Raw genomic sequence first — 10,299 nt, 5'->3', positions numbered from 1 at the left:
GCTCCAGTCGTCTGCTCGGCCATCAACACAGGCTGCAGGAAAATTACGAAAATTAAGCAACCGCTTTTTGAGCCAAGGACCATGTTAACCCGCCGGCGCCCCACTAAGCAGCTGATACTCATATTTCAATTCAGGTTTTAGTAGCAATCGATAAGTCATTTTGACGAGCGGGTTATGTATTATATTACGTACTATGGTCCCACTAAAGCGATATTAGTATATCCTTCGGGTTGAAATATGAGCTTAGTTGACTAGCTATTAGGCGAGCTGCTGAATAAAAGTATATTTGACATACAAGACATATTACTTAAATTTAGCCAAATGGTTCTATAGCCGGCAGCACGGAGACAAACTGAAGAGAGTCTTCATTGAAGATCCACGCAGAACCTCTCTGCATTGAACTTTGCTTCGAATCCTGAACGGAAAAATTAGTATTTTTTTGTGGCCGGTCAACCTGATCAATGTAGACGTATATTACTGCTGGCTTCGACGTCCTGGTAATATAAATATTGGAAGCGCGATAGGTCAAAATGCCGTGGCAGCATCTAACGTTGCGAGACTTGTCTCCCACCTTTTGAAAACAGATAGTTTCCCTCATTCATCAGTTGCAGCGAGCAAGCTTTCCTGAATCAAGTACTTGCGAAATCAGCCCAACTCCTTCAGTGTGGTCCAGAGGCTTTTTCGGCGAAAAGCAGCCAAGATGAATAGCCAACGCACCGACCGGCGTAGGTGGCTCGAACTTGAAGCTAACCGAACACAACCAAACTCAAGAAAAGCAGCTATCGAACCTTCCCATTCACTTGACTGCAACATTGATGTTCCCTACAGTATCAGTTACCAAGCAGTCGTCACTTTGAATGTGATTCGAGACAGACAAGAAATCAAAAAGTTTTTCCGTGATTCCTCCCCATCCAAGAAATCGAAAGCGCGCGACCGTGTGCTGTGGAGTAAACGAGCTCTCAAACACGTAATAGAAGAAAACAATTTACTGAGGCTTCACCACACTAATGATCACTCAGGCAAACTTAAGAAATATTCGGACCTTCGTCAAATTACATTGTTCGCCACCGCGCCGACAACACGTCTCCGCAAAAGCCACCAGAGACGCGGAGGGGCGCGGAGCGACCTGGACCGGCTGGTTCCCGGTTTTCCCGCTTGGCGGCGTCCGTTTTGCTGGAGTCGCGGATAAACTACAGGTTGCAGCGACCAACGTGTCTAGATAAACGTTGGTAGCGACCAACGTTACTAAAACACTCAGTTGGGAAACTCCCATAGGGTCAGCCCTAAAAATGTGGCCCCAATTTGTCTCCGAGCACCGAGCTAATGACGAACACAACACCACCATTTCTCCCGCAGCGGCCACTCGAGAAACTGCACGTGACTTCTATTTCTGGCTTTGACAGATGGTGAACCCCCGTCTCCCCGGCGGACGCGCCGCGTTGAACTGCTGAAGTTAAAATGCCCCTAGGTCGGGACGCGCTACCTGAAAGGCCCGCTGAGGCATGGTTTTATAAAAACAATATTAATTGTTCCGCAAAACCTTGCGAACTAAAGATGATAAAAACATCACGCGCCCATCATTTGGTACTAAACTCCAATAAATTTCATACAAAAAGAATATTTTCCGTTTGTTTTTACGGAAAAAGCAGGCTTTCAAAAAGCTCGAGGTGACCATAGTACAGACAAACGAAGAAGAGTGGCGCTGTTGTCGCATTTAGCTCGGTCTCGGTGGACGCCAGCGGCCCAGGTTTCGACGGCGAGTTTCCCAACTGAGTGTTTTAGTAACGTTGGTAGCGACTGCATTCTCGCATTCCCACGCATCACTCCGATCAGAAAGGCGCTAGTTTCGGTTTAAAGTCGGTACCTTTTCTACCACATAGATGGCGGCAGAATCAGTCTTCTGCACTCGGTGCATTTGGCGAGTTCGTTTGAGTTCAGTTTTCCGTGCAACACTCTGAGAGTGCGATGCATTCTGGGAGAGAACTCGAACGGTGCCAGTGCGTGTGAAACGAACTCGCTAAAAGTCAAAATAGAAGTCACGCGCAGTTTCTCGAGTGGCCGCTGCGGGAGAAATGGTGGCGTTGTGTTCGTCATTAGCTCGGTGCTCGGAGACAGATTGGGGCCACTTTTTCAAAGCTGTCTCTATGGGAGTTTCCCAACTGAGTGTTTTATAGCGAGTTCGTTTCACACGCACTGGCACCGTTCGAGTTCTCTCCCAGAATGCATCGCACTCACTGAGTGTTGCACGGAAAACTGGACTCAAACGAACCCGCCAAATGCACCGAGTGCAGAAGACTGACGCTGCCGCCATCTATGTTGTAGAAAAGGTACCGACTTCAAACCGAAACTAGCGCCTTTCTGTTCGGAGTGATGCGTAAGAATGCGAGAATACAGTCGCTACCAACGTTTATCTACAAACGTTGGTCGCTGCAACCTGTAGTTTATAGTTGCGATGACTTCAAGCAGCTAGGCTGCCGTAGAGATAATTACAGACGGCGTAAATTTCCGCAACCAGCTGTCTACAAAGCAGCTGGTTGCGATCTTTCAATTCTTATAACCGTTTACACTGAAGAAAACTGATGATACTGTCCGAGCAGAAGCTTGATCCGTTTGAGCATGGTATTATTCGTGAACCACTGAAAGGGTACGGCTTAAAACTATCCTGTTGGAATATCCAGCAAAACTGGGACTTTCGATTTGGATCGTCAGGTTTAGATATTAGCCTTGGCGAGGGCGTCGAGAATGAGAGCTTTCTCGAACAAAATACGACGGGGTAAGTTAGCTGACGTAGGTAAATGTTAAACATGATGATGTTGCCCAATCCTCGGATAAAGTCTCCATCTTTAGCTTTCTCTGATGCTCATTGGGCAGTCAGAGGTTTCTGCTGGGGGAGTTTTGTCGAAAAATGTTAAATTTTTCACCCGCACACGGATGGTGATAGACTCTCGGGGGCCGCTGTTGCGTTTGTTCTGAGCATTTCTTTACACACTGGTATATTTCAGCGTTTGTGCGGCAACAGAGCGATTTAAAACCTGCAAATAAATCACGGGTTGTCAATTGCTTCCTTCGGGAAATAGCAGACGCTCACAATTCAAGCTCGCGTTTGATTTCATGGCCCGCGGGACGTGATATCTATGAGAAAATCTTTTTTTCCCGTTCGGTTCCGCGAATACATCGTAGCAGACGAACCCTCGTCGTCTGCTCCCGCTCCTCGCCGGCCCCACCGGAGCGAGGCATGACGGGATTGCATTTTGGCGCACTCCCGATTTTCTCGGTGCAGCGAGTGCATGCACGCGTGGGGTGTCAGCGCTGAAACGAACTCGGAGAGTGCAACCACTCGTGGAGTGCCGGCCGAAACGAACCCGTTCCACGCTGCGAGTGGGCACGCGTGGGCACGAGTGCCGTGAAACGAACTCGCTATTAGTAACGATGGTTCAAATTCATCAACCGCACGCTCCAAACCTTTGCAAATAGGGGGAGCCAGAGAGCAGTGTGCCCGATATAGGAAATAATAGAAAAGCACATGGCGGGATTGGACGAGTGCGGTCGTGTTTTTGGGCGCTCCGTGTTTTCGACGTGGAAGACGCCTTGGCACGGACGGACTGCTGGGCCAGAATATCCTCTGAGCTTCTGGGTGAGAAACGCATGTCTCTTTGTAATATTCGGAGACGACAGGAAAGTTTATCGATTGATTTATATCGCACAAACGAGTGAAGAAACCGGTGGGAGCTAGGCCTAACGCTCAGGCTGAACGCGGCCATGCAGCCGCAACAGGACGAGGATATGGCTAGAGACGAAGATCGTTCTAGAATGCACGACGAGAATATTCGCCGGTATCTTGAGGACCTAGCGAAGCAAAAAAAGGAAGAAGTGGATGCGGACAACGCAGCTAAAGCGGCGGGATGGCAAACTGCCAGGAGTCGAAAGTACAACCGCAAGCTGAAGAAGGAGTTCACCGCGGCGGCTAAAAAGGATAGCCGAACTCACATGATCATTCTGAGGGTACGTGAACTAAACGTCAACGGCCTCTCGAGAGGACATCTTTTAGGCGAAATCGCTAAAGCTGCAGGAGTGCAGGTTGCGGAAGCTTTCGCGGAGGACAGCCTATATATAAACAGCGCAAGCAACACAATCTCCATTCGCACGGACAACTCTGAGCGAGCAGGCAGGTACGTCGAGATCAAGGAGATCATAAGCAACAAGAAGAAGATAGAAGTCCATGGACATGGAGCCATCCCGGGCGAATTTCAGCGAATAGTACTGACTAACGTGTACTACCCGTCGGACGTAGTCGACGAAGTCGAACTGTTGAATCATATGGTCAACTGCAACAAGCACACGGTGATCGTAGACGTGAAACGGATGGGAAGATCGATCCTGATTACCTTGGGAACAAGCAAGCTCCCCGCGTACATTAAGTTCTTCGGAGGAGTGTTCCCCTTCCACATCTACCGAGAAACCAAGAGAGCATGCATGAAATGCTGGAGATTAGGACACAGAATGGACGTATGCCCCGAGAAGGACAACGGAAGGTGCCCCAATTGTGGGGAATTTCACGAACACCCGCCAAGAGTCAGAGGTGTAAGAACGGAATACACGTGCACTCCTCGCTGCCTCATATGTGATGGTCAGCATTACACTGCCTGCAGGGAATGCAAGCAAAGATACGTAGAATTTCAGACGCCACGGGAAGCGAGAGAAGGAACCTTACCGAAGAAGACAGACTTCACTGCAACTCTGCCAGGCCAAGAACCCATGGGAGAAACTGCGCCCAAACCCAAGGAGGGATATGCGCAAGCACTCCGAAAGCAAGAAACTGACAAGAAGGAAACGGAATTGGATAAGCTCCGCAAGGAGATGGAAAGGAAATTCGACGCCATGCGCATAGAGTATCAAACTCTAAAGAGGGAAAAGCTTGCTGCGGAGAGGGAGATCCAGGAACTTCGACAAAAGCTTCAAGAAGCCATGACCCCGCAGCGACAAGAAGCCGGACCATCTGAAATGCAGACGCAGCCAGTGACACGGGACCCGAGAAAGAAGGCGGCACCAGTGATGCAAATGGAAACCGAAGACGCACAATCCGAAGTACGTGTTGCCAAGAAACGAAGAAGCAGAGCCAACTCCGAAAGCACGGACGTGTCGGTATGCACGGATGCAGAGGATGGCTCGAACACACGCAAGAGGACGGACGAATTGTACGCAATGATGCGAGACGTGATTAAGGGAATGTCCGCTCTGAACGACAGTGTGAGCACTCTGCAGAACAACGTGAGCGCTCTAAAGAACACTGTGATCGCTCTACAGAACTCGTGCGAGGAAAGATTCCGCAAGATTGAGACGCACATAGGACTGATACCGTCAGCGTCACACGCCCAAAATGGAAGGTAGAGGCGGACTCAAGATCTGGCAGTGGAATGCGGGTGGTCTTGGTACCAAGATCAACTCGCTCAAGATGATACTGATGGACAGCAAACCACCACCCGATGTACTGGCACTTCAAGAAACGGATACGAACGGCAGTATACCCGGATACGACAGGTTTGATACGGAACAAGGCACAACGGGGAAAAACATTTGCACGTTCGTCTGGCGAGACTTGGCCGTCAAAAAGCACACAGTCTCGATGGACGGACCCACTAAACTCATAGTCACCGAAATTCTCCCCAAACGCAAAAAGCAACGAAGTCTGTTCATATGCAACATGTACTCCAGCCCGAAAGACGCATCTGCGGAATGCGCGCAAGTTTTCAAAGCACTCAATCCACTGCTAGTAGATAACGCCGCCATAGTGTTAGGGGACTTTAATGCGCACCACACAATATGGGGGTATGGGACGGACTCAATCAAAGGCAAAGCAATCATAGATGCAGCAGACAGGTACAACGCAGTCCTACTCAACGTACGTAACGTACCCCACAAGAATAGGCAACAGCGTGCAAAGAAATACTACGCCGGATCTTGCCTTCTCGGTCAACCTGGAAGATGTCGTCTGGAAGAACACGCAAGAGAATTCAGGGAGCGACCACTATATCATTGAAGTTCAGGCTACGCTTCCGGGCTACACTCCACGCAAGGCAAGAATACAACCCTGCGTAGACTGGGACAAGTTCCGACGAGAGCGCGAAAACAGAGTCTTCACAAGCATCGAGGAATGGAGCGCCACGGTTGTAGAAGACGCGGCGAACGCAACGAGGCAAGTCGAAAACCCCACGCAAGCAGAAACCATCGACTCCAGACTCGGAAATATGTTAGAAGCGTATTATTCTTTATACAACAGATGGAAGAGCACTGGCAAACGCTACAGCAAGCTGAGGAAAAAAGCGTCAAGGTTATATAAAGACATTGAAGACTATGCCAAACAGCTAAACCACCAGAAATGGCAGCAAGTATGCGATGAAGCGCAGAACATGCTCCACACGAAGAGCCCGTGGTATCTGTTTCGCAAGATACTGGCCCCGGAAAACACCAAGCCGGAAACGCAAAAACTTCTCATCAAGTTAATGAGAGACTATGTGGGAAACACGGAAGACCTCATTGCCGACCTTTACGCCAGATACCTAGACGCTCCACCGGAAGCAGGGGCAAATGACGTAAGCTACTCAGGAAACAGCAACCCGTTATTAGACGCTCCAATCAAGGAACATGAAATAAGACGGGCACTAGCTAAACTCAAGGTTTCCTCTGCCCCTGGAGAAGACAAAGTCAACAACAGAATGCTAAAGAACCTGGACGACAATTCAGTGCGGTGCCTCACTAATTACTTTAACGAAATCTGGACATCAGGGGTCATTCCAAAGGCCTTCAAACACGCGACGGTGTGTTTCATCCCCAAGCCCGGCAAGCCTCTGACCATCGACAATCTAAGACCAATCTCACTCACCTCGTGCGTGGGTAAGGTACTAGAACGCATCATACAAACAAGGATTCAAGAGTACATGGAAGAACACAACCTATTCACGGAGCACATGTTTGGATTTAGAAAGCAGCTATCCACGCAAGATGTGCTCCTCCAACTCAAGGAAGGTGTACACAAGCAGAAATGGACAGCACTAGCTGCACTCGACCTTAGAAAGGCCTTTGATCGAGTCTCTCACGTCGCAATCCTACGACAAGTGTCTGCACACAACCTGGGCGAGAGAACATTCAACTATATCAAGGATTTTTTACAGAACAGGACGGCCAAAATACAACTAGAAGGAGAGCTAACCGACGAACTAGAAGTCAACAAAGGAAGAGGAACACCCCAGGGATCGGTAATATCGCCGTTACTCTTTAATTTGATAATGATCCCCTTGTCAAGGAAGCTTCAAGAAGTTGAAGGACTCAAACATGCAGTGTACGCCGATGATATAACACTCTGGACTGCTCTGCCGTCACCGTCTAGAAACAACGTTATAAACGCTGGCACAAAGATTGTACGACAAGAAGCGAAAGAGGCTGGACTCGAATGTGCCACCGATAAATCAGCGCTACTAGTCCGCACATCAAAGAATCGCAAGTTAAGGGAGAACGAAGAATTCTACATCGAACTACAGAGGATGGACATCCCACGAGCGGATCAAGTAAAGATTTTGGGGATGATAGTATCTATCGAGGATCGAAACAGAGAAGCGCTCACTAAATTAAGGAAGCAGGCGGATAATGTCGCGCGACTCATAAGGCGCACATCCAAAAGAAGTTACGGACTCAAAGAAAGTGGAACGTGTAGGCTGGTGCACGCCTTCACATTAAGTAGAATAATGTACGCTGCACCCTACATGAACTTAAAGAAGGCAGAGGAAGACTCCCTAGATGTCATTATAAGAAGATCTTTCAAGGCTGCGTTGGGGATTAGTCAGAAAACATCCAACGACGGCCTCGATCAAATGGGGATACACAACACTTTCGATGAAATGAGAAAGGCACAAAGACAGGTGCAAATCCAGCGATTATCACAAACCCGAACTGGAAGGCGGGTCCTACAGGACATAGGTGTTTTGCTAATGGACCAGGAAATGCAGGAGAAACACTCTATACGACAAGAATGGACTGACACAGTACGGAGTATTCCCCTTCCGAAGAATATGAGTTCGGCGCACAACTCAGGACGAAGGCTAGCTAGAGCCAAAGCTCTGAACAAGCTGCACGAAGGAAAGGTGCATATCTTCCAAGCCGATGCTGGACCCTATCCAGGCAGGCCAGGAAAATTTGTAATAGCAGTACACAATGCGAGACAAGATTCAATGGCCACAATCAGCGCCAAGTCGATAGAGGAAGCCGAGGAAGCAGCCATCGCCCTTGCGAGAGTACAAGCAGCAAGAAGAGGAGAAATGTACGCCATCGTCACAAGCGACTCCAAGAAAGCCATCACCAATACAAGTTTGGGAAGAGTTGGACTAGCAGCATACAAGCTCTACGCCAGAACCCAGATCAGCAAAGAAGCAAACCATACGTTAACCTGGGTGCCCGGACACTCCGGGCACACAGGAAACGAAACGGCCCACATGCTGGTGGTGCGCGGTCTTCATCTCCGTACCACTGGCAGAATGGGCCTCCCCACGACACATGGGGACCATAACTACAGCGCCTCGACAAACACAATAGGGCCTGCAGGTTATGGTGAAATCCTCGAGAGACTCCGGCTACGAAGACAGACGTTGGCAGCTCCACACAAGAAGCTCAGCCGACTCCAAGAAAGTGCCTGGAGAAGACTCCAACTTCGAAACAACACCACTCCCCACATACTAAAGAGGTCCTGGCCAGACCTCTTTAGTGGCAAGTGTGAAGACTGCGGCAACCAGGAAGAAGGAACCTGGCGGCACGTGTACTGGGAATGCCCTACAAACCCGCTACCTGCCACCCTCCGGGTAGAAGATGGCCTACCGGTATGGGAAACCTTACTGGTTGCCGAAGACATCGGCACGCAACTGGAAGTCATCTCCAGGGCGCAGAAGATCGAAGACAAGTGGAAGAAACGCCTATGCATGAGACAGTCCCATACCCCCAACCCTTCGAACCCGTAAACTAGACTTCGGTCTATTGTTTGGTTCAATAAAGTTTTCAACAACAACAACAATAGGAGATAATAATAATTAAAAAAAAACACCTTTCGTAGTCCACATGCTTTATTTCTTATATTCGAATGGTTTTTTTTAACCATCGCAAAGATGCACGTCATTTTCATAGAGTGACAGGACGGGCATATTAGCGGCACCACCGCAATGCTAGCGAACCTTGAACATACATTCTTTTCAATCGTTAGTTTGCTTAGAATCGTCGCTCGTTTTTACATACCTGCCATGGAACATAGGTTTGGGCCTGATATATAGCGAAGCTTAACGTCGTTCAGTGGTAAAAAAAAATGCTGTAAATAAAGCAATTACACTTTTACAATATTGTTACGTTTTTAATTTACAAGAGGACGTCCACAGCCAAATCAGACCAAATTAGAAGTGTCACGCGCCGTCTGCACGCGCTTCGTCGTCGTCTTCGGTGGTTCCCGGCACGCGCCTTAGCACGCCGCTACACTATTCCCCCACAGGAATTGTTTTCTTGAAGAGATGATCTTTGGATCGTTTTCCTGCTACACAACCTTGCCCCATTGCTGTGGTGTTAGACAGTTTGCTTGAACTTGTTTGTTTCGAAAAGTTTATCTTGAGTGAAGTCCTTTCAGCATGCAGATTCTTGACATGAAACTTCGTGCTCACTTGCACACACTCTAAAGTTCAGGCCGCCCTCACAGTCCGCCTGCAGCACCAAAGTCCAGCACGTTAGCGCTTTTGGAAGATTGATGCGAAGAGTCCTGATACCAGGGGGTCAAGTCGTTCACTCATTGTCACCCCTGGCGACATGTCAGGGAACAAATCTTATGCCGGCACAGAAGATGTCGGTGCCTAAGTTCACAGCGCATTCGCGCCTTTTGAAAAGTTAACACCGACAACGATATGCATCAGCATTGCCTAATACAGGAAACACCATGATTTTTCGTGAATGCTTTCAACCGCAAAACTGCCACAACCTGTCCGAAAACCATTGAAGCCTAGCGCGCACTTACGCGCTTTTGTGGCGTGGGCTCCCGGGAGACCGTGACAGTCGGCTAGCGTTGCTTCAGTGATGGAACATGGCGAAGGAAGCTGGTCTGGTCGGTGGTAATCCAGGCAGGGCCACGCCACTCAACGAGGTGCTGACACTCGCGCAGAGAATGTCCTTCCGCCTTGTAAAATGATTTCTTGGGCCGTCAGGAAAAATGCCGGGAATCCCACTTCTGACACCAAATGTTACGTTTTTAATTTACAAAAGGACGTCCATAGCCAAATTAGA

The 10,299-nt window shown here is 48.8% G+C and overlaps 1 pseudogene; it reads left to right on the top strand.

The window, feature by feature from the left end:
* Nucleotides 1-3,543: 3,543 nt before the first annotated feature.
* On the top strand, nucleotides 3,544-5,111 carry LOC120837824 (annotated as a pseudogene).
* The last annotated feature ends 5,188 nt before the right edge of the window (nucleotides 5,112-10,299 follow it).

Source organism: Ixodes scapularis, unplaced genomic scaffold, assembly GCF_016920785.2.
Source record: "Ixodes scapularis isolate PalLabHiFi unplaced genomic scaffold, ASM1692078v2 PGA_scaffold8__174_contigs__length_109621045, whole genome shotgun sequence".
NCBI lineage: Eukaryota > Metazoa > Arthropoda > Arachnida > Ixodida > Ixodidae > Ixodes > Ixodes scapularis.
Note: the sequence above shows the minus strand (reverse complement) of the source record. Positions and strands in the feature narration are given on the sequence as shown.